This window comes from Felis catus, chromosome X, assembly GCF_018350175.1.
Source record: "Felis catus isolate Fca126 chromosome X, F.catus_Fca126_mat1.0, whole genome shotgun sequence".
In the NCBI taxonomy this organism is placed as follows: Eukaryota; Metazoa; Chordata; class Mammalia; order Carnivora; family Felidae; genus Felis; species Felis catus.
Genome location: NC_058386.1, coordinates 17,126,135 through 17,152,759, shown reverse-complemented (window position 1 = coordinate 17,152,759; position 26,625 = coordinate 17,126,135).

Genomic DNA, 26,625 nt, shown 5'->3' with positions numbered 1-26,625 from the left:
TTAGAAAATTTATAAAGTTTCAGGACTGTGGATTGTCACTGTTTTATAAATAGGAGGGAAAATGTAAGAAGATGAAATGGCACCCCCCAAAATCACCAGTGATAGAATCCAAAATCTGTACAAGCTAATATAATCTTTTCTTCATCAGTTTCCAAAAGGAGCCCCTCATCAACAACAACAACAACAACAAAAAATGCCAGAAACTTTGTGTGTTGAATATGACCGTTTCATAAGCATTTGGATCAAATTGATACAACTGGAATAACTATGTGGCTTTTGTTCTAAAATTAAATTGAACAAGTCATATTCAGAAAGCACAACCCCCATACCTCAGATACTCTTCCTCAGAAATGAGATTTCAACTTTTCTGACACTAAATTTGGGCAGAGGTGTCAAATCATTATAATAACTGCAAGCTGGCCCCAACTAAAATAGCATCTCACCAGCCTGCCACTGGCATACAATCAACTGCACACCCACTACTGGACTTGATACTCAATTGTGGTACCAAAAATGATTAGAATGTACTTCTTGGTGCCAAGTATTGCAGTGCAACATATTAACCTTTGACCAGGATAATTATTTTCCCAGTTTCTAGATGTCTAACTCAGTTAAGCATTTTTAGATCAATGCAACCATATGTCCACCTATAACACTTGAGAAATTATTTTTTATTTGCAGAATGTCCCTTTGTCTCACAAAGGACATGTTATGTCTTCCAACTCAAAAGTGTGGGCAACTGGCTATTTCAAAGCATTTGATACATAAACAGTCAGGAAATGCTTACCTATTTGCATCATATATGTATATTTCAATGTTCTCACACAAAATTGACCCAAACCAATAGTTTTCTACAGAATATTTCCAGTGTTTTATTTTTCTCAGGATTATCAAGATCAGTACCTTTCTCTGCACTATACATCTTTGTGGCAGTAATTAGCTTTGTAGAATTGTTGTTAGAGAAAAGTAGGTTTCCCTAGAGAAGAAGAAAGATCTACAACTTGTTATGCATATAAAGGCAATTTTAGGAGTAAAATGGTATAGAGTAGGCAGTTTCTCTAACTAGTTTAGATTTTTTTCCTTAAGTCCTGATGTTTCTTATTTTTATATTTCTGGACTTTTAGCTAAAGTGCAACACTATCATTATTAAAATGTCCGTTATAGTCATTAAATTAAGTAAATTAAATTAAGCAAAATTTACTTAAAAATTTACTATTAAGTAAAATAGTCATTAAATTAAGTACAAGCTTAATTTAAATCTAAGGTTGCAATGTTCAGGATTACAAGTATTCCAGTTTACTTGCAGCTTTTTTCTTCCATAAAATCTCTGTGGAAACCTTACTGCAGGGCAACCCCTCAAGAGTTATGTACCATTTAATACCAAATATGGGTAATAATACAAATTGTGCTCTCATAAAAGGAGACCCCATGGGGCCAAAACAAGTCATAACCAAAAATCAAAATACTGATAAAAATCTTCAGTCACAATACTTTATTATGTATAAATATACTTTGTAATGTGAATTCTGAATAACGGTATAATTGTTAACGTTTTATGCAGGGATGTTAAATACAATGAAAGAAAAATCATTTTAGAAGTAATAGTTAATGCTTGAAAGCTTTAAATGGCCATTTAACTTTCCATAGAAGTACATATAGGAGTTAATTTGTGAAGGGCTACAGAACACACCCACTGCATCTTCCCCTTCTGCTGGACAGATCCAAAAGAAGGAATATTTTGGCGTAGTATATAACTTCTTTTTTAAACAAGACCAATAGTACACTGTTTTATAGAACAAGATCATAGGTTATAGTGAAAGAGGCATATATATTGGAATTAGAGACATACAACTTTAATTTTTTTTTTTTCAACGTTTATTTATTTTTGGGACAGAGAGAGACAGAGCATGAACGGGGGAGGGGCAGAGAGAGAGGGAGACACAGAATCGGAAACAGGCTCCAGGCTCCGAGCCATCAGCCCAGAGCCCGACGCAGGGCTCGAACTCACGGACCGCGAGGTCGTGACCTGGCTGAAGTCGGGCTTAACCCACTGCGCCACCCAGGCGCCCCAAGACATACAACTTTAGATACTGGTCCTGTGACTGTTTTGCAATGTGGGGCTCCATTTTCTCAAGTGAAGAAGGATAAAGCTAACTGGAAGAGATTGCTTTATGAATTAGAGGAAATCTGTATGAAAGCACTTAGCTCAGAGTAAGTAAGTGTTCAATCCTCTCTGGTCCTTTCACCTTTACAGACATGATTTTCATTGTTTTATTTTTAATGTTTATTTATTTTTGAGAGAGAGAGAGAGCAAGCAAGAGGCAGAGAGAAAGGGAGACACAGAATAAAAAGTAGGTTCCAGGTTCTGAGCTGTCAGCACAGTGCACTATGTGGGGCTCAAACTCATGAGCCATGAGATCATGACCTGAGCCAAAGTCAGACACTTAACCAACTGAGCCACCCAGGCACCTCTTATCTTGATTGGATTTAAGTCGGGTTTACGAGAAGCCCAAACTGGTTTTCTCCAAGACCATAATAGTTTCATTGCAAATACTGAGGAAAATCAAGAATGTAAATTTCTACTGTAGTATTGCAGGAGGTCATACAAGTTTTTTTTATTATAATTGGTATTAATTGCTATTTTTTTTTTAATTTTTAAATTTAAATCCAAGTTAGTTAACATATGGTGCAATAATGATTTCAGGAATGGAATTTAGTGATTCATCCCTTACTTATAATACCCGGTGCTCATCCCAAAAAGTGCCCTCCTTAATGCTCTTTGCCCATTAGTCCATCCCCCCACCCAACACCCCTTCAGCAACCCTCAGTTTGTTCTCTGTATTTAAGAGTCTCTTATGGTTTGTCTCCCTCTCTGTTTTGATCTTATTTTTTGCTTCCCTTCCCCATGTCCATCTGTTTCTTTTTTCTTAAATTCCACATATGAGTGACGTCACATGATATTTGTCTTTCTCTAACTTATTTCACTTAGCATAATACACTGTAGTTCCATCCGCATTGTTGCAAATGGTAACATTTCATTCTCTTTGATCTCTGAGTGATATTCCATTGTGTATATATACCACATCTTCTTTATCCATTTATCAGTCAGTGGACATTTGGGCCCTTTCCATACTTTGCCTATTATTGATAGTGCTGCTATAAACATTGTGGTGCATGTGCCTCTTTGAAACAGCATTTTTGTATTCTTTGGATAAATGCCTAGTAGTGCAATTGCCGGATCATAGGGTAGTTCTATTTTTAATTTTTTGAGGAGTCTCTATATTGTTTTCCAGAATGGTTGCACCACTTTGCATTCCTACCAGTAGTGCAAAAGGGTTCCCCTTTCTCTGCATCCTCACCAACATCTGTTGTTTTCTGAGTTGTTAATTCTAGCCATTCTGACAGGTGTGAGGTAATATCTCATAGTGGTTTTGATTTGTATTTCTCTGATGACGGGTGATATTGAGCATTTTTTCATGTGTCTCTTAGCCATCTGGATGTCTTCTTTGGAGAAGTGTCTATTCATGTCTTTTACCCATTTCTTCACTTGATTATTTGTTTTTTTGGGTGTTGAGTTTGATAAGTTCTTTGTAGATTGTGGATAATAACCCTTTATCTAATATGTCATTTGCAAATATCTTCTCCTATTCCACCGGTTGCCTTTTAGTTTTGCTGCTTGTTTCCTTCACTATGCAGAAGTTTTTTTTTATATTGATGAGGTCCCAGTAGTTCATTTTTGCTTTTGTTTCCCTTGCCTCCAGAGATAACTATAGTAAGAAGTTTGTGTAGCTGAGGTCAAAGAGGTTTTTGCCTGTTTTCTCCTCTCATACAAAATGTTAATTAGAGAGATGCCTTCAACCTTAAAACAATTAACCTATAAATACTGACATCTTCACACCTACAAAATCTACCAGTTACAAAGATCAGCAAATATATAATATCATTTTCACTCTTTGTCTGGCTTTACAATGACTAGAGAATGATATTGGCCACAAGATGATTAAACCTGATAAAGATGATTAAAAATATGGAAATTATGGAGTCTGAAAAATACCAACTTTATTATATTTTTATTATAAGAAAAAAGGTGGACATCTAATACTAGAATTTGATTATCATAAAAGTATGTATTTTAGTATCCTTATATACAATGTATACTTGTCTGTTGCAAAAAGCTGGCCTGTTGACTTAAGAAGCTTGATCAGTTTCATACCCAAGATTATTTTTTCCTAATATAAGTGGAATAAATATTCTAAAATTCTTCCATTGAGGTTTGTGATTCAGTAAATGTTTCCTGAGCATCCCCAAAGGCTTTGAAGAATTCATACAGCAAGGAACATTTTCTCAGGAGGCAGTGTGTCATTTCCTCCTCTCCACATAAGCCTCTTTGTTTCCTTTCCTCTCACTCACATCTTGACATTTGTGCTCATCTTGCCATTTTCCTACATCACTTTAACTGTTTCTAATTTCTCTCTTTCCTAACTATTGGATCTTACTTTCCATATTTGGTGCACCAGCTTTGGATTAGGGGCTTGAGGACAGTGACTGCCAGCACTCACAAGCTTCACAGAAGTCCACAGAAGAAGCAGAAGAACCACAGCTACATCTGATAGAATTAATGTGGAGAGTTGAGAAGGCTGGGTTGTTCCTGAGGCATTGTTATGCTGGGGAAGGAAGGGTTTTTCAGGGGCCTTTAAGCCAAGACTGTTTGAACTAATAGGAAGGGAACTAATTTCTCATGGTGTTTAATAGCCCCACTGAGGGTGTAGAGAACACAGAAGGACCGTGAGTAGTGATTTGAGGAGGAGACTGAGGTGATAAAAGCAAACTTCCTCTGACCACAACTCCAGGCTTACAACATTGCTTTTCTGTTAGTGGTACTGTGTCCTTGTTTCTTTTGCCATTCCATATAGAAACGTACAAAATCAGGACACTGGCTGAAGAAGTCCAGTGACCTCACTTTCTGGAGTCCAATATCCCACAATAACCATCAGATCATGGATTGTGGAAGGGAGGACTTGATACAGACTTCTCAGCCTCTCTAGTGTATGTCTAGTTATCATTTGCCTTAAAGCCTTGAAAAGATTAAAAATGTGTCCAAAAGTGAGCTTGAGGGCAAAATGTACTAACAGGCAATATTGTGTGTTAGACCTTTGAACTTTTATGGGATTTGTGACTGTTTAAGAAGTGGGAAAACCCCATAACATTTTTTAGTGAGCTAATCTTCCCTTCTGCTTCTTTGAAGCATGTGTGTCTTAGGGGAGTTTTAAAATTCATGTCTTGAATTTGTGTTTCTGAATACACATAATTCATCAAGATCTTGCTCTTCATGAGCTATTTAATACACAGGAAGTCATTTAAGTCATTTTAGAATCTTCCTAAAATCCAACAGGAAGTTATGTTTATAAAGGACACACAAACATTTGCACATTTCATTTAAATCGAAATGTAGAAACCATAAGTGTTTTGGAATGGGAGAGAAATTCAGCCTATCTCTTCAATAAGAAAGGACTGATGCAATGTCATCCCAGATGCTTACTGATAATCCTACCTGAACATGATGTGTGGAATTCTATATTGCATATACATTATCTGTTGTCTCTGGTATCATAATTACTTGTGTGTGTATATGTCTTCTATCTTTAAAGGAAATGTCTGATATAAGAGGAAGGAAATTAGATTGTAAGCTCAGTTGACCAACGTTAGAGTTCTGATTCTCACAGCTCTGTGACCTTGGACAAATCAGTGAACATTACTGAGCCTACATTACTGAGCCTCATCTACTCTGTATACTTCATGAATTTTGAACACATCAAAAATGATAATGAACCTAAGCATAGTCTGTTGACCCCCTCAATGATGGATCCAGTTAATTGCCAGCTTTTATCATTCTATTCTTTTATTCTATCCATGCAGTTTTTACTTATTTATACTTATTGTTTCAACAAGCATTTGTTAAGGTACAGAACAGAAACATTGTGGGAAAAGAGGATAGAAACACGGGAAAAGGGAGGAGAAATGTTATTTTCAACAGGCATTTCTTTTTATGCCAAAGTGGAATGCCATTATCATAGCAATTTTGTGCTATTACACACCCTGTTGTGGCCATTTCTAAATAGAGGATGTGAAAATCTACCAAGTCCTGGGACACTCATTTTTACAATTGTCTCCAGTTTAGACATTTTAACATGTTTTATGGTAAGTTGGTTCAAGCTATTTTATTTTTCAAAGAATATACTATATACTTTTTGCTTAAAGTATGTATTAATTGTACCATGTAATATACTATATAATTATACAAGAGATATTAAAAAATATAATCTTGGGGGTGCTCAGGTAGCTCAGTCAGTTAAGTGTCAGACTCTTGACTTTGGTTCAGGTCATGATTTCATGGTTCTTGGGTTTGAGCCCCATGTGAGGCTCTGTGGTGACAGCGTGGAGCCTGCTTGGGATTCTCTCTCTCCCTCTCTCTCTCTGCCTCTTCCGTGCTCATGCTCTCTATTTCTCTAAACATAAACATTAAAAATATATAAAATCTTGATTTTTGTATTTTATTTTTGCTTAAAATTTTAGGTGCCACTATATTTTAGAAGTAAGTAAGTCCCTTGAATTTTTCTACTTGTCACAAAAGAAGAAGCAAATGTGTTTACCACCACATGTTATCCCCCAAGAGGGTGCATTTTATTCTGGATGTCAAATTTTAAGTGGAGAAATAACAGGGTGCAGACACACCGAAAACACTCTTTCAGTAGCTGATGTTTTTCCCTCCATTGGGTGATGAAAATCAAATCGCCAAACTGCTCCTTCTGGGCTTTTTACTAATTAACTTGACATCTGTGGTGAAGCGGAACATAGACTAACCTTGTTCATTCTCAGTCCCACAATTAAACTGCTGGTAGTTCAGTTCAGAAGCTTATCTCTTGAAATTTGGGAGTAAAATATTTCAAATTAACAAAGTAAAAAACAATATCTTTAGAAGTTTTACCAAAATATTCAGGAAAAGGAGGAGCTCTCAGGTAGAGTAAAAATTGCACTTTTAGCCCACCATGATTCTGTACTCTAACTACTGTGGTTTTTTTCTATCTATGGATGACAGAAGCAAAGGATCCATGAGAATAGAATCATTCATGTAAAAGAGTTCCTGTTATAGAGCACAGATGAGTGCAATAATGCTGTGATTGGGATGTGATGCACACAGAGATGGGAGTGGGAAAACTAAGTTGGCAGAAAGTTTTTTTGAAACATCTAGGGAAGTAAAAGAAATGATTATCTGGAAAATTTAAAAGAATAATATAGCAAAAAATGTTAACAGCAAGAAGAAAGTGTTAAATTTTCCTTCATCATGCTATTATCAGAAAGTGTCTGGTAACCTAAGTATGTCAGCACCATGGAGTCTATGCAGGCAAAACTACTGGGTGACTTGTGGTTTCCCAGAAGGAAGTAAGTGAAAAGATTATAATGAAAAAAAAAAAAAAAGGAGGCAGACTACACTTATGTGCAAACAAGAATTCAGATGAAATGAAGCATTGATGGGCCAAAGGACATGATGTTGGGGGTTTCTTTAAAATAGTTCATCAAAATAAATTTTCTTAGGAAGGGGATTGAAATAAATTCCTTGTACACACAACACGGATAAATGTCAAAAACCTAGTGATGAGCAAAAGAAAACTTACACAAAAGAGCACATACTACATGATCCCATTTACATCAAGTTCTAAACGTGGGAAAATTAATATAAGGTGAAAAACATCAGAAAAGTAGTTGTCTCTTACATTCAGGGTGGAGGCATGAATTGACTGGAAAGGGGGCATGAGGGAATTTTCTAGGGTGAAGTTTATGTTCTATGTCTTAGGAGTTTGAGCTACATGGGTGTATGCATATGTCAAAACTCTTCAAATGGTAAACTTAAGATTTGTGAATTTCACTGTATGTAAAATATACCTCAAAATAAGGAACTGTGAACAAATGCTAAGCTCTATTACTAATATGCTAGTTGAAGTATTGTGGAGAGATATACTGATGTGTACACCTTAGTTAGAAATACATCAAACTAGGGGTGCCTGGGTGATGCAGTCGGTTAAGCGTGCAATTCTTGATTTCATCTCAGGTCAGGATCCCACAGTTCATGAGTTCAAGCCCGACATCGGGCTCTGCACTGACAGTGCAGAGCCTGTTTGGGATTCTGTCTCTGTCTCTCTCTGCCCCTCCCACATGCTCTCTCCTTCAAAGTAAATAAAGAAATGTTAAAAAAAAAAGGAATACATCAAACTATAAGAGAGATTGGTGGATGGATAGATGAAAAGAAGGATAGATATGAAACAAGTATAAGAAAAAATGTAGACTCTAGGTAGTGGACATAGGAGGATTCATCTTACAATTTTTTCTAATTTTCTCTATATTTGAAAATTTTATAATAGTGTTGGGGAAAGTTAGAAATAGGAGAGGTGAAATAAAGTTGACAAAAATGTCAATAACTGGTGCAGCAAGGGGGTAGTTAATGGATTCATTATACCCTTCCCTGTACTTTCTCTGTGTTTAAAATTTTCCCTAAAAAGAAATTTAAAAGATATTCATATGAAAAGATTATCCAAATTGAATATAGAATTGTATTTAAGTCATGTAACTACGAATATGTATTTTCTCTCATTCTTGTATATATTTAGTAAAAATATGCCTAATTTTGCAAGAAAATAAGGGAGAAATACATAGAAGTGGGCTTATATAAGAATCCAGGGAAATTAGAAGAGAGGGTCCCAAGTTAAAAATTTCAGCTCTGTCAAAAGATGATCATTTTCATAAATCACTTCTCTTACATCTAAGTTCAATTTAATTCTGTATTCTGATCACTGGCTGGAAAAAGAGAATCTACCTCTTTATTGTGTGGGAAATAAAAAGGTACCCATTAATAATGCAGATTCTTGAACCACATGAAAGAACACGGTGGACAGTGGATACTGCAGCCAAAATACAGGCTTCCTATAGTTTACCATTTCTCTTCTCCCCCAACTTGGCTTTATGTCTCTTTCCATGATGTTCAAGTAACATGTAAATGTGCTGCTGAATTGATTGATTTCCCAAATCCCAATTCTACTAACTAGCCCCAATACCTGCAACCATTCTTTGTGCTATAGATCCTCATTGTAAATCCTCCCTTTGCTCAATATTATCTTCTCAACTGATTCTTCAAGAAATGCCTTCACAAAATCACTTTTAACATTATGCTTTCAGTTTTTAAATAGAATCAATGTAAAAATGGGCATATGAAGAAGGTCTCTATAGTTGTAAAATTGCTATTGAAGGTTGAGTTCATTATACTGTTTAGTTCCCTGTTTATGTGTTCAGTTTCTCTCAGAGTTCTGAGCTACCATTGGTCTCCCTTGGTTATTTTGTGTGTCTCCCTGTGTTAGATAACCCTTATATTTGTAACCCTTATATTTTTTCTTTCTCCCTTGGCTTTCAGCAAGTTTAGGGTTACTTAATTTATTAAATATAGCTTCCTTTGACTCTTTTTTACCTTAGTTATTACATTCTTGTCTTTTTCATCTCCTTCCCAGCCCTTTTTTCTCATTACTTGGTACTTCCCCTTTAATAATTATAGATTTGTTGAATTCATAGTATCTAAACTTCTGTAAACTGTTCTAGAGATGGGAGTAGGTAGAGATACGTAATTTCTATAAAACCTCCAAAGCTGCTAATAAGTTATTTTACTCTAGCTCAAATTTTATTGCAATGATATCTAAGCATATTGCAATAAAGTATGGATTTAGCTGATATTTTGAGCAAATAAAATTATTTGTTATATTAGGAAGTCATTAGGAAGCAATTAAGAGGAGGAAGTGATTTTATTAAGACAAAAAACATCAAGGCCAACTTCCTACAGACTATATTGTCCATCCATCCTCCTGAATGTATGTGTGTTCCCAATTTCTCTTCACACTGGTCAGACTGATCACTGACGTGGAAACAGATCTTACTTTTTTCTCAACTGGCTTCTGTTAAACATAATGAATCTAGGTCATCTCTCTGGATTAGAGAGAAAAAGCCCAACTGTATGACAAAAAAGTTCTACTAAGTTAAACTAAATATCTTTTAACTTCATCACAATTTTATAAGTGTATATTTCCTAAAAGAGGAGAAAGAAAGAAAGATTCCTTTACTACAGATCTCCTGGGGTGATTCATTTTTCCTAAACACGTAATTATTAGCAGCTATCATTTACCCACTGATTAAATATTCAGAAGCTCCCCTCCCCAATTAAAACATATAAAGCATAGAAGAAAATAGCCAAATAATTATCTGATCTTGGGATAAATAAAAGTTTTCTAACTTGAAAGTAAAAAAAATCAAGTAGAAATTGCAATAGATATGCCTACATAACAATGTAAGTCTTCTGTTCATCAAATTTAGAAATAAGACAGTAAACCAGAGTACTATATGCAAGAAATGTGAGAAAAAAGGATTTAAATTTTCAATTTACAAAGAGCTCACAGGAATTAAAATGCTTTCAATAAATGAAGGAAATATACTTTGAAATTCTTCCAATATGAAAATGAAAATTAGTAATAATTTTTTGTAAAACTAGTTAATGGTGTTGGTAATAAAAATGTAAACTAAAGCAGTAATTTTTTTCTTTCAAAATATCCCAGATTTTTAAATAAGCATGTACTAGTGAAGAAGCTCTCATTCACTGCAGTTAGGGACTTTTGCCACCTTTTTGGGAGGACAATTTGATATGTTACAAGAGCCTTAAAAATATTAATTCCTCTTTTCCTGATGATTCTACTTCTCTGTGTATATTATAATAAAATAATTAGAAACATATTTTCTTAACATATATTTAGGAGTTATGCATAATAATGTTCATCAACATAGTATTTATATCAATTTACAATGCAAGGGAACCTAAATTATAATCATTTTATTGGGTTATAAACTAGACCCAATGGAGTATTATATATGTATTAAAATTATTTTAGAGAAAAAATTTAATAGGAAACTGCTTAATATTTATTTTTATGGAAAGCATATAAAGCATTATAAAATATTTTAAAGCTATGCAAAATCATATCCAAAACATGGAAATAAATGTACTAAAATATTAACTACCTCTGGGAAACAGGATTATAAGCAACTGTTATGTTGTTCTTTATGTTTCTCTAGGAATGTAATATTATTTTCTAAAAAGTACTACAAAAAACACTGGAAGAACCTTTCTGTTTTCTGTCTTTAACTCTTCCTCACATTGTAAGGAAAAATCAATTTCTCTTTGAGTTAAATGTTGCTACTTTATATGGTTATAGAAATAAGCATTTCTTTTATTTCTACTGCCCTCATAATACTGTGCTTTATCCTAGGAAAAGGTCCTCTTAATCCCTATCTCTTGAAAATGAGTTTCCAATTTCGGAAGTCAAACAGGATTCTAGAGGGTAGAAAAAGCACTGTCATAAAAGTAATATAAAATTGTTCTAGAAACTCACAAAAGGATAGAATGCTATCAGAAATAAAATATTGATTAAAAAAAACATTTCAGGAGTAAAAATGGCATTTTTTTCTTGAGTCGCTGGTCTAAGATGGCCTGAGTTGTGATGGCTTGTCTCTGTTCTATGTAATCTCTCACCTTTCAGCAGTGTAGCCCAGGTATGTTTTAATTTTGCAGACTTAAGCCCGAGAGGGAGAGCAGAAGCAAGACCCTTTGTGGCACTGGGCTCAGAATTGACACACTGTCATTCCTACTTCATCCCAGTGGGAAGTCATCCCAAGCCTACAGGTTCAGAGAGAGGGGAAACAGACTGTATGTCTTAGTAGGAACAGCTGCAAAAATCTCACTTTGAGGACACCAGAAGAGTGAAGAATCGTGTGTTCTTTTGAAATCCACATTAGTTTATGGCATGTAGGCCCAAACACCCCATTTTACTCAAAAGTATGATTACGTTTAAAAGATCGGACAACCAGGAAACAGATTTTCCCTGCAATCCATAGAGAAATATAGAAGTCTGCACCTTCCTAAGTTTTAGCAAGGACATTATATACAACTGAAGCTGTTGAGTACCTGTTCCTAAACTACATCCTTCTTTGCAAACCTGATTTCCTTTTTTCTAAAACAGTTATTGGAAAATATTTCCTTTATTTTATTTTAAAATTGCATTTAATTTTTATCAAAGTAGTACTTGCACATGATTTAACAAGTCAAGTAGCATTTAGAAGCTTTTTAACACTGGCATGTGGGTAGCTCAGTCGGTTAAGCGTCCAGCTTCAGCTCAAGTCATGATCTTGTGGTTAACAGGTTTGAGCCTCTCATTGGGCTCTGTGCTTACAGCTCAGAGCCTAGAGCTTACTTTGGATTCTGTGTGTGTGTCTCTCTCTGCCCCTCCCAGTTACACTCTGTGTCTCTCTTTCTCTCTCTCTCTCTCTCTCTCTCTGAAAAATAAACATTAAAAAATGAAAATATAGAGGATTTTTAACAAAAAAGACTACTACCTTATTTCAAACTTCCTGTCCCCACCCACAAGCACACAAGGCAGTCATATTTTGTAGAAGCAAACATTTTACACTTTTTTTTTTTTTTTGCTATTTCTTCTCCTTTGGAAATAACATGTATATATATTTTTTAAATTCATCCATGTAAGACACTAGATATCATGGCAAGAAAAATAATGAACTCACAAAGATGATTATGTCCTAATTCCTGGAACCTGTGAATTTGTTACTTTACATGGCAAAAGGGACTTTGCAGATGTCATAAAGGTTAAGGGCCTTGAGATTGGGAGATTATCCTGAATGATCTGGGTGGGCCCAGTCTAATTACATGAGTCTCTCAAAGTGTAAGAGGAAGGTAGAGAGGGTATCAGAGAGATGGATATGAGAAAGAACCCCTACCTCTACCCTCTATCTTCCCCAAAACACCACTGGTGGTTTTGAAAAGAGAGAGAGGCAGCCATGAGCCAAGGAATGTGGTGACCTCTGGAAGGTGGGAACAGTCTTAAGCTCACAACCAGTAAGAAAACAGGAGACTTGCTTCTATAATTCCAAGAAACTGACTTTTGCCAATAACTCAAATGAGCAGAAGATGGATTCTTCCCTAGTACCTCTAGAAAGAAATGTAGCCTGCTAATACCTGGGTATTAGTTCATTGAGACCCATACTGGACTTTTGAGCTTAGCATTGTAAGATAATAAATTTTGTTGTTTTAAGCTATTGCATTTGTGGTAAAGTTGCTGCAGTAGCAATAGAAGACCTCCTACAGGTATTGACTTCCTTCTGAAATAGATGAGGATTTTATCTCTTTCTCATCATACATTGTCTCCTCTCCTGCTTGCAATTAGTTATATCACAATTTTTAGTTAAGTTTATATTTTATATTTTAAAAATTATTACATTGTAAAGAATGTTCACATCTGAACCAAGAAATGTGCAATGATTAATTTTCCTTTCATGTAAAACTCTTCCTATGTCAAATTCCACCTCCCCACAAACACACACACACACACACACACACACACACACACCTTTTCTGGCATTAATACTTCTTATTTTGGTCAGTTTTACCTTTTTACCTTATAAACAATAGAAATTTAGTTCTCATAGCTCTGGAGGTTGGGAAAATTGAGATTAAGGTACCAGTATGGTTACATTCTGGTGAGAGCCCTTTTCCTGGTTCATAGCCAGGGACTTCTTGCTGTGTCTTCACATGGTAAAAATGACAAGGGATCACTCTGGGGCCTCTTTTTTTTTTCAAAGTTTATTCATTTATTTTGAGAGAAAGAAAAAGCATGAGTTGAGGAGGGGCAGAGAGGAAGAGAGAGAGAATCCCAAGCAGACTCTGTATCACCAGCATGGAGCCCAATGCAGGGCTCAAACCCACAAACCATGAGATCATGACCTGAGCCGAGGTTGGACGTTTGACTGACTGAGTCACCCAGGTGTCCCTGAAGCCTCTTTTATAAAAGCACTAATCCCATTTATAAGGGCAACACTTACTACCTAATCACCTTCTAAAGTCCTCACCTCCTAATACTATGACATTAAGCATTAAGATTTCAACATATGAATTTTAGGGAGATACATTCACACCATAGCACTCCACTCATGGCATCCTGAAATTCATGTTCTTCTCACATGTCAACAACTCGAGTCTAAGTCTAAAGTCTTAACTAAATATCATCGAAATCAGATATGGTTGAGACCATTCATCTTAAGTCAAATTGCTCTCCAGGTGTGAACCTGTGAAATCAAACATGCTGTGTGCTTCCAAAATACAAAGGTGGGATAGGAATAGGATAAAGACTCCAATTCCAAAAAGGATAAATAGTATTCCCACCACACACAAAAATAAATAAATAATTATAAGATATGATAGAGATTATAGTGGAGGAAAAGGTTTTCATATGCATTTTTAGGTCCCTTTGGCTATTCTATTAATTGACAAAGGACTAATAGGAGAAAAATTGAATTACACATGTATGAGAGCCCCATAAAAAAAGAATAGGACCCATACGCAGTGAGGCAGTTGAGGTTTATATGCCATCCTGAGCTAAGGAGAAGTGGGTAGAGATCTGGGATTTCAAAGGGTAGGATGACAAATTTACAGGAAGATAGGAAGAACAAATGTTTGGTAAATATTTGCCATGCCAAGCAGGGACAATGGAACACAGAAAGCTTACTGCACCTAGCCCATATTCTTTGTAGTTATACCTCTGGTGATAGTTTTCTTTTTAGACCAGGCTATTTAAATTATTTTAGAGAGGTAAGGGGTAAATAAAATCTCTTGTTGAGTCTTTTGAGGTTTGATTGATTGACTTCAGCTAAAAGTAATCTACATGCCAAAGTGGCACATTTTAGGAAAGCTCATTCTGAAAGCTTTTAAATGCTAACACCACAATGCCAATTATATTAAAATATATAAATGTATCAAATCAACATGTTGTATACCTTAAACTTACACAACATTATATGTCAAATATATTTCAATAATTTTTAAAGTGAAAAAAAAATACACAAGAGAGAAGTAGGGAATAGGAAAGGGGTAACAGGTCCTGAACAAGTCCAAAACTTTAAGGTTCATTGAGGCTGCAGTCCTATCTTCTGGATATATGGAGGTGGGAGTTGTGCCCCCCAGGGTTCTTAGTTGGCCCTACACCCAAGTTTTGCTGGGCGCACATACTGGTCTTATGTTGGAATCCAGTGCCTGTGGCTTTCTCAGGGAGCAATCACATAGGTGGCTCTACAGATTTGAGGTCTCAAGGGTGGCCCCACCTGCGTGGATCCACTGTGCCCTAGTGGGGGCTCTCTGTGGTGACCCTGGCCCCCACAGTAACTCTCTGCCAGTGTTGTATGACTGCAGACTTGTGTAGCTCCATCCTTTGAAATCCAGATTGAGACAGCCATAACCTGGGGCTTTGCTGGGCACAGCAAAACCTGCACCTGTGGTGGTCAGGTACATGGTGCTAGAATTCAGGGAGTGGAGCCTTCATATGAGGTGGCATCTGGCAGAAGCAGACTCTTTTTTTAAAAAATTTAGATTCCAGTATAGTTAACATAGAGTGTTATATTAGTTTCAGGTATACATTTCCATACATCACGCATTGCTCATTATGACAATTGCACCCCTTTATCCCCATCAACTATTTCACTCACCCCCCATCCACCTCCCCTATAGTAACCATCAGCTTGTTCTCTATAGTTAAGAGTCTGTTTCTTGGTTTCTCTCTCTTCCTTTTTCCTTCTTGTGTTCACTTGTTTTGTTTTTTAAATGCCACATATAAGTGAAATCATATGGCATTTGTCTTTCTCTTACTGACTGACTGACTTTGCTTAGCATTATACTCTCTACCTCTATCCATGTTGTTGCAAATGGCAAGACTTCATTCTTTTTTATGACTAATATTCCATTGTGTGTATGTGTGTGTGTATATGTGTGTGTGTGTGTGTGTGTGTGTGTGTGTGTGTGTGTGTGTGTATATATATATATATATATATATATAAAATCACATCATCTTTATCCATTCATCAGTCAGTGCATACTTGGGCTGCTTCCATAATTTGTTATTGTAAATAATGCTGCTATAAACATTGGGATGCATGCATCCCTTTGAATTAGTGTTTTTGTATTCTATGGGTAAATACCCAGTAGTATGATTGCTGGATCATAGAGTAGTTCTATTTTTAAGTTTTTGAGTAACCTCTATGATGTTTTCCACAGTGGCTGTACCAGTTTGCATTCCTACCAACAGAGCAACAGGCTTCCTTTTCTCTACATCCTCAGCAACACTTGCTGTTTCTTCTGTTCTTGATTGTAACCATTCTGACAGGTGTGAGGTGATATCTCATTGTAATTTTTATTTTCATTTTCCTGATGAAGGGTGATGCTAACCATCTTTTCATGTGTCTGTTGGCCATCTATATATGTCTTCTTTGGGGAAAAGTCTGTTCATGTCCTCTGCCCATTTTTTAATTGGGTTATTTGTTTTTTGAGTGTTGAGTTGTAAGTATTTATATATTTTGGATACTAACTCTTTACTGGACATATAATGTGCAAATATCTTCTCCCATTTAGTATGTTGCCTTTTAGTTTTATTGATTGTTTCTTTTGATATGCAGAAGCTTTTTATTTTGATGTTGTCCCAACAGTTCATTTTTGCTTCTGTTTCTCTTGCATCAGGAGGCACGTCTAAAAAAAGTTGCTACAGCCGATGTCAAAGAGGTTATTGCCCCTTTTCTCTTCTAGGATTTTTATGGTTTTGGGTCTCACATTTATGTTTTTAATCCATTTTGAATTTGTTTTGTGTATGATGTAAGAAAGTGGTCCAATATCTTTATTTTGCATGTTGCTGTCCAGTTTTCCCAACACCATTTGTTGAAGAGATTGTCCTTTTCCCATTGGATATTCTTTTCTGCTTTGTCAAAGATTAATTGACAATATAGTTGTAGGTTCATTTCTGGGTTTTTCATTCTTTCCATTGATCTACAGGTCAATTTTTATGCAAGTACCGTGCTGTTTTGTTTACTACAGCTTTGTAATATAACTTGAAGTCTGTAATTGTGATACTTTTCTTTTCTCTTTCTTTAACCACTTTAGTTAGGTTTATTCCTAGGTACCTTATTATTTTTGGTGTAATTGTAAATAGGATTGTTTTCTTCATTTCTCTTTCTGCTGCTTCATTATTATTGTATACCAACCCCACTTCTTGGTACCAACTTTTTGTGTTAGTCCATACAGGCTGCTATAAGAAAATATCATAAACTGAGGAGCTTATGAACAACAGAAATTTATTTCTCACACTTATGGGGCTGGGAAATACAAGATCAAGGTTTTAGCATGGTCTATTTCTCAGGAGAGAACTTTACAGGTGAGGCCTCCTCACATGAGGAAGTGCTAATTTGATCATTTTAATTGAACCTATGGCTAGGTATTCTACACTGGAACAATAGAATTGTAAAATGAGAAAACCTGCCTTTAAAATAAAAATGTTAGGGAATCCTGGGAAGATGGCAGCGTAGGAGGACGCTGGGCTCACCGCGGGTCCTGCTGATCACTTAGATTCCACCTACACCTGCCTAAATAACCCAGAAAACTGCCAGAAGACTAGCAGAACGGAGTGTCCGGAGCCAAGCGCAGACGAGAGGCCCATGGAAGAGGGGCTCCTCCCGAAGCGGATCTCCAAAGGAAAAGCAAGCTGAGCCTGCCCCTGCCGCCCCTGTGCACCTTGCCGATCTGCCCCAGATAATACACAGGATCCCCAGCACCACAAGCCTGGCAGTGTGCAAGTAGCCCGATGGGCCACGCCACTCCACAGTGAATCCCGCCTCCAGGACAGGGGAAGAGAAGGCACACACCAGTCTGACTGTGGCCCCAGCGGTGGGCTGGGGGCAGACATCAGGTCTGACTGCGGCCCTGCCCACCAAGGCACATTATTCAAGACAGTACAGGGGAAGTACCCTGCAGTCCCGCACCACTCCAGAGACTATCCAAAATGACGAAACGGAAGAATTCCCCTCAGAAAACGTCCAGGAAATAACAACAGCTAACGAACTGATCAAAAATGATTTAAACAATATAACAGAAAGTGAATGTAGAATAATAGTCATAAAATTAATCGCTGGGCTTGAAAACAGTATAAAGGACAGCAGAGAATCTCTTGTTACAGAGATCAAGGGACTAAGGAACAGCCAGGAGGAGCTAAAAAATGCTATCAATGAACTGTAAAATAAAATGGAGACAACTATGGCTCGGATTGAAGAGGCAGAGGAGAGAATAGGTGAACTAGAAGATAAAATTATGGAAAAAGAAGAAGCTGAGAAAAAGATAAAAAATCCAGGAGTATGAGGGGAAAATTAGAGAACTAAGTGATGCACTAAAGAGAAATAATCTATGCATAATTGGTATTCCAGAGGAGGAAGAGAGAGGGAAAGGTGCTGAAGGTGTACTTGAAGAAATAATAGCTGAGAACTTCCCGGATCTGGAGAAGGAAAAAGGCATTGAAATCCAAGAGGCACAGAGAACTCCCTTCAGACGTAACTTCAATCGATCTTCTGCACAACATATCATAGTGAAACTAGCAAAATACAAGGATAAAGAGAAAATTCTGAAAGCAGCTAGAGATAAACGTGCTGTAACATATAAAGGGAGACCTATAAGACTCGTGACTGATCTCTCTACTGAAACTTGGCAGGCCAGAAAGGAATGGCATGAGATCTTCCATGTGATGAACAGAAAAAATATGCAGCTAAGAATCCTTTATCCATCAAGTCTGTCATTTAGAATAGAATGAGAGATAAAGGTCTTCCCAAACAAACAAAAACTGAAGGAATTTGTCACCACTAAACCAGCCCTACAAGAGATCCTAAGGGGGATCCTGTGAGACAAAGTACCAGAGACATCGCTACAAGCATGAAACCTACAGACATCACAATGACTCTAAACCCGTATCTTTCTATAATAACACTGAATGTACATGGACTAAATGCGCCAACCAAAAGACATAGGGTATCAGAATGGATAAAAAAACAAGACCCATCTATTTGTTGTCTACAAGAGACTCATTTTAGACCTGAGGACACCTTTAGATTGAGAGTGAGGGGATGGAGAAGTATTTATCATGCCACTGGAAGTCAAAAGAAAGCTGAAGTAGCCATACTTATGTCAGACAAACTAGACTTTAAATTAAAGGCTGTAACAAGAGATGAAGAAGGGCATTATATAATAATCACAGGATCTATCCATCAGGAAGAGCTAACAATTATAAATGTCTATACGCCAAATACAGGAGCCCCCAAATATATGAAACAATTAATCATAAACATAAACAACCTTATTGATAAGAATGTGGTAATTGCAGGGGACTTTAACACTCCACTTACAGAAATGGATAGATCATCTAGACACACGGTCAATAAAGAAACAAGGGCCCTGAATGAGACATTGGATCAGATGGACTTGACAGATATGTTTAGAACTCTGCATCCCAAAGCAACAGAATACACTTTCTTCTCGAGTGCACATGAAACATTCTCCAAGATAGATCACATACTGGGTCACAAAACAGCCCTTCATAAGTATACAAGAATTGAAATCATACCATGCATACTTTCAGACCACAATGCTATGAAGCTTGAAATCAACCACAGGAAAAAGTCTGGAAAACCTCCAAAAGCATGGAGGTTAAAGAACACCCTACTGAACAATCAATGGGTGAACCAGGCAATTAGAGAAGAAATTAAAAAATATATGGAAACAAATGAAAATGAAAATACCACAATCCAAACGCTTTGGGATGCAGCGAAGGCAGTCCTGAGAGGAAAATACATTGCAATCCAGGCCTATCTCAAGAAACAAGAAAAATCCCAAATACAAAATCTAACAGCACACCTAAAGGAAGTAGAAGCAGAACAGCAAAGACAGCCTAAACCCAGCAGAAGAAGAGAAATAATAAAGATCAGAGCAGAAATAAAAAATATAGAATCTAAAAAAAAAACTGTAGAGAAGATCAACGAAACCAAGAGTTGGTTTTTTGAAAAAATAAACAAAATTGACAAACCTCTAGCCAGGCTTCTCAAAAAGAAAAGGGAGATGACCTAAATGGATAAAATCATGAATGAAAATGGAATTATTACAACCAAAATCTCAGGGATACAAGCAATTATCAGGGAATACTATGAAAAATTATATGCCAACAAACTGGACAACCTTAAAGAAATGTACAAATTGCTAAACACCCACACACTTCCAAAACTCAATCAGGAGGAAGTAGAAAGCTTGAACAGACCCATAACCAGCGAAGAAATTGAATCGATTATCAAAAATCTCCCAACAAATAAGAGTCCAGGACCAGATGGCTTCCCAGGGGAGTTCTACCAGACGTTTAAAGCAGAAATAATACCTATCCTTCTCAAGCTCTTCCAAGAAATAGAAAGGGAAGGAAAACTTCCAGACTCATTCTATGAAGCCAGTATTACTTTGATTCCTAAACCAGACAGAGACCCAGTAAAAAAAGAGAACTACAGGCCAATATCCCTGATGAATATGGATGCAAAAATTCTCAAAGAGATACTAGCAAATCGAATTCAACAGCACATAAAAAGAATTATTCACCATGATCAAGTGGGATTCATTCCTGAGCTGCAGGGCTGGTTCAACATTCGCAAATCAATCAACGTGATCCATCACATTAATAAAAGAAAAGATAAGAACCATATGATCCTGTCAATCGATGCAGAAAAGGCCTTTGACAAAATTCAGCATCTTTTCTTAATAAAAACCCTCGAGAAAGTCGGGCTAAAAGGAACATACTTAAAGATCATAAAAGCCATTTATGAAAAGCCCACAGCTAACATCATCCTCAATGGGGAAAAACTGAGAGCTTTTTCCCTGAGATCAGGAACACGACTCGGATGCCCACTCTCACCGCTGTTGTTTAACATAGTGCTGGAAGTTCTAGCATCAGCAATCAGACAACAAAAGGAAATCAAAGGCATCAAAATTGGCAAAGATGAAGTTAAGCTTTCACTTTTTGGAGATGACATGATACTATACATGGAAAATCCGATAGACTCCACCAAAAGTCTGCTAGAACTGATACAGGAATTCAGCAAAGTTGCAGGATACAAAATCAATGTACAGAAATCAGTTGCATTCTTATACACTAATAATGAAGCAACAGAAAGACAAATAAAGAAACTGATCCCATTCCCAATTGCACCAAGAAGCATAAAATACCTAGGAATAAATCTAACCAAAGATGTAAAAGATCTGTGTGCTGAAAACTATAGAAAGCTTATGAAGGTAATTGAAGAAGATATAAAGAAATGGAAAAACATTCCGTGCTCATGGATTGGAAGAATAAATATTGTCAAAATGTCAATACTACCCAAAGCTATCTACACACTCAATGCAATCCCAATCAAAATTGCACCAGCATTCTTCTCGAAACTAGAACAAGCAATCCTAAAATTCATATGGAACCACAAAAGGCCCCGAATAGCCAAAGTAATTTTGAAGAAGAAGACCAAAGCCGGAGGCATCACAATCCCAGACTTTAGCCTCTACTGCAAAGTTGTCATCATCAAGACAGCATGGTATTGGCACAAAAACAGACACAAAAACAGACACATAGACCAATGGAATAGAATAGAAACCCCAGAACGAGACCCACAAACGTATGGCCAACTCATCTTTGACAAAGCAGGAAAGAACATCCAATGGAAAAAAGACAGCCTCTTTAACAAATGGTGCTGGGAGAACTGGACAGCAACATGCAGAAGGTTGAAACTAGACCACTTTCTCACACCATTCACAAAAATAAACTCAAAATGGATAAAGGACCTGAATGTGAGACAGAAAACCATCAAAACCTTAGAGGAGAAAGCAGGAAAAGACCTCTCTGACCTCAGCCGTAGCAATTTCTTTCTTGACACATCCCCAAAGGCAAGGGAATTAAAAGCAAAAATGAACTACTGGGACCTTATAAAGACAAAAAGCTTATGCACAGCAAAGGAAACAACCAACAAAACTAAAAGGGAACCAACGGAATGGGAAAAGATATTTGCAAATGACATATCGGACAACGGGCTAGTATCCAAAATCTATAAAGAGCTCACCAAACTCCACACCCAAAAAACAAATAATCCAATGAAGAAATGGGCATAAAACATGAATAGACACTTCTCTAAAGAAGACATCCAGATGGCCAACAGGCACATGAAAAGATACTCAATATCGCTCCTCATCAGGGAAATACAAATCAAAACCACACTCAGAAATCACCTCACGCCAGTCAGAGTGGCCAAAATGAACAAATCAGGAAGTTATAGATGCTGGCGAAGATGTGGCGAAATGGGAACCCTCTTGCACTGTTGGTGGGAATGTAAACTGGTGCAGCCACTCTGGAAAACAGTGTGGAGGTTCCTCCAAAAATTAAAAATAGACCTACCCTATGACCCAGCAACAGCACTGCTAGGAATTTACCCAAGGGATACAGGAGTACTGATGCATAGAGGCACTTGTACCCCGATGTTTATAGCAGCACTCTCAACAATAACCAAATTATGGAAAGAGCCTAAATGTCCATCAACTGATGAATGGGTAAAGAAATTGTGGTTTATATACACAATGGAGTACTACGTGGCAATAAGAAGGAATGAAATATGGCCTTTTGTAGCAACACGGATGGACTGGAGAGTGTGATGCTAAGTGAAATAAGCCATACAGAGAAAGACAGATACCATATGGTTTCACTCTTATGTGGATCCTGAGAAACTTAACAGAAACCCATGGGGGAGGGGAAGGAAAAAAAAAAAAAGAGGTTAGAGTGGGAGAGAGCCAAAGCATAAGAGACTGTTAAAAACTGAGAACAAACTGAGGGTTGATGGGGGGTGGGAGGGAGGGGAGGGTGGGTGATGGGTATTGAGGAGGGCACCTTTTGAGATGAGCACTGGGTGTTGGATGGAAACCAATTTGACAATAAACTTCATATATTGAAAAACAAAATAAAATAAAGTAAAATAAAAACGATGTAAGTATGGAATTACAAGACACTTAGGGCATAGACAATAGAGCTGGCAAACCAGAGATCAGTTGTGGCCCTACACTTTTTGGTCCCCATGTGTCATTGTATCCTACATGCGCTTAGAGTTCTAAGCAAGTAAACTGCATACAAATCTGGGGATTAAATATTAAAAATTAGATACTTTTAATAGTTAATAATGACACTTTCCCATTCCATACATATAGAAATTATTTTAATTACTCTAATACATAAATTAATATTAGCATATATAGGCACTTAAAATTTTCCTTTGAAACCAAATGGAAATGATAGTGAAGACTGAGTGCATAGGTGACGACAAACATTTTGAAATGAAGCAACATTGCTGAATCTAGGATCTTTCATGATTTATAAGAAATAAAACTCTGAATTTCTTTTAAACTGGAAAATATCACTCCAAATCAGATATTTATTATATATGAACCCTCTTGCCTGCTGGTCAAAGCTATTTAAACATGATGTTTTCAGATTTAACATAAATAAAACATTGAGCTAGAACATCATTTTAGTAGTGGAAAAAAACATGGGTGGAATAATCACATTGGTGAAATAATCTATTTCAGAAGACATAAAAGATCACCCATTCTGGCATTTTATGGCAATAAGTGAATAATGTAATTATTACAACTTCAAAAATTATTTCATTTTCTCTATTCCTTAAAGGTTCATTCACACTTTCCCTGGGACATGAAAAATTAGTCAATTTCCCCTCATCCTGACCTTTTTTAAAACACGTAACATCTATTGTACCATTTTCCTTCATCATCAAATTCATCACTGTTAAACACATCAGACTCATCAGAAAATATTTTTATAGATCAGAGCAGAGTTTATGCATTCTAGAAACTTCTAACTTTTCAGTGAATGCTGTTACATGGATCAAAATATGTAAATAGTGGGCCACCTGGGTGGCTCAGTTGGTTAAGTGTCCGACTTCAGCTCATGTCATGTTTTCATGGCTTGTGGGCTTGAGCCCTGTGTCGGGCTCTGTGCTGATGGCTCAGAGCCTGGAGCCTGCTTTGGTTTCTGTGTCTCCCTCTCTCTCTGACCCTCCACCACTCTTACTCTGTCTCTCTCTCTCTCTCAAAAATAAATAAACATTAAAAAAATCTAAATAGTAAACCACAAATGCATAAAAGATAATCTTACATTCACACCCAATTCAATGAAAGAATAAGTATATCAACAAAGAGGCATGAATATGTGAAACATGATGATATATTTAGGAACAAGTGAGTGCTTGGATGGCTGGAGATCAAGGATGAGGCAGAAGATGAGGCTGGGAACTTAAGTAGTGACAAAGCATAAAGATTCTTAAACCATACTAAAAAGTTTGGGTTTTATCTGGCAGTATTTGGGGAATCTCTTGTACTGGGTTACCCTGTATAATACACAATCAGATTTGCCTTTTATAAAGATTATTATAGTCTGGTAGTATTGTATTAGATGGATGGGAGTTAAAGATGATTGGAGGCAGGAAAGCCAACTGGACGGTGGTAGCAATAGGCCACATGAGAGATGATAAGAGAGAGAGAGGGGGGACCAGAGGGCAGAAGGTGGATTTGAAGAAAAGAGTGGTTTGGATATACACTGTAAAATTAAAAATGATGGGACATGATGAGTTCAGCAATTTGTATTAGACACCATATATGATTCAATGCGTCCAATCAGTGTGTTCATCCTGTGTCATTATCAGTTATGCCTCCTCCTTTTCATTCCTCATTCCAGACAGGAGCACCTGTTTTATTCTCCATCTATGGTTCTAGCTTCCTCTAATCCTATATCAGCCTTGGATGCACATTGGCTGTACATTTAGTCATGTGGAGAGCTTTAAAAAATACTGTTATATGAGATTTTGATCTAAGTTATCTGGGATGTGATGGCATTGGGATTTTTAAAAATTACCTAGTAATTCAAAGCTCAGCCAAGGCTGCCAAACTGATACAAGTTATGGTTCGTGGTAGAAGCTAAACACTTGCAACTCCTCTCCTATTGGTTTCTTAGGGTTCTTCCAGCTCAATCATTACTTGCCTGAGGTGTTACCATCTCATCTTTCTTTCATTTATTGATCTCACTTTACCTTTTCACTGACTTCGACTTTTCTATCAATTTCTACTCTAGCCCTCTGATATGTCAGTCTTAGCTGCAAGAAAAAAAATTGACTAATTGAGACAGCAAAGCAATGTATTTAAAGGATATTGCAATTTTCCATGAGAGCTGGAGAACCCAGTTTGGAGTCAAGATCAATGTCCAAAATAAAATTTCAGAATTGGCCCCATGAAGATATAGTTATTACTGTCACAGGACTCAGGCACAATGGATTGCATAGCCAAAATCACCAATTCTGGACACTACACTACTGCTTGGAACTATGACTACAGCTACCCATAGAAAGTAGACATAGCTTTGTCTGCACATGAATGAGTTACCTATTGGCCGTGCTTCATTGTCCATTAGTTTCAGAATCTGGAGAGGGTACAAATGATTGGGAATCATGTGGCCACACTCTACCAGCCAAGGACGTTAGAAAAGTGTTTAGCATTTTTGGCTTCTGTAGTGGTAGGAAAACTCAGTGGTGGTCCTCATATGTAGGGATTTCCCATAAATAGGAAAGAATTTCAAGTCCTTTCTAAAGAAGTAAAAAAATGATAGCTTTTTACCACTCTTACCCCTCATTGCATAGGTATTCCTGCTTGCTTGATTTCTACAAAACTATTTTCTCAAAACCTAGTATCATGAATAGGTATTTGGTACCTATTATATGTGCCTACCACTTCTTTCACTACAAAGACCTATATGGGCTTTAATTACAATCTTCTATAGCTCTTCATTGAACTCATTTATATGGGGTGAAGGGTCTTTCTTCTAGGCTGCATATTCTCAGCTCTAGTATAATGCTGAGAAACACCAATTCATTGATGAACAAGGCTTGAACTCTTCTCAAGGACTTTAGTTTAGTCTTTTATAACTATTATTGATTGCCATTATTGCCCTGATTCTTTACTTTTCACTGCATTGAGTTCCTTTGCCATGTGATATTGCTATCCCTCTCACTAAAGGAACAATTTTTTTAATGTTTATTTATTTATTTTGAGAGATAGAGAGAAAGGAGGGGGGCATAAATAGAGGGGGAGAGACAATCCCAAGCAGGCTCTGCACTATTAGTGCAGAGTCCAGTGTGGATCTCAAACTCACAAACTGTGAGATCATGACCTGAGCTGAAATCAATAGTTGGTTGCCCAACCAACTGAGCCACACAAGGCACCCCTAAAGAAAGAGTTTATATTTCCTTTTCCCACTTGACTTTGGACTCAGCCATGTGACTTGCTTTGGTCAATGTAATGGCGCAGACATGATGAAGTGCCAGGTCTGAGATTAGACCTTAATAAATCACACATATTTCTACTCACATAATTCACCTCTATCAGTGCTATAAGAAGTACATGCCACCAACTATCCCACTGGTCCAGAGTGGATGAGAGATTTTTGGAAGAGAGCACCCCCAACCGCCACACATACCAATGACTGTAGATCTCTGAATTTGGGGACAGTTGGTTATGCAGCACTGTTATGGCTGTAGCTTACT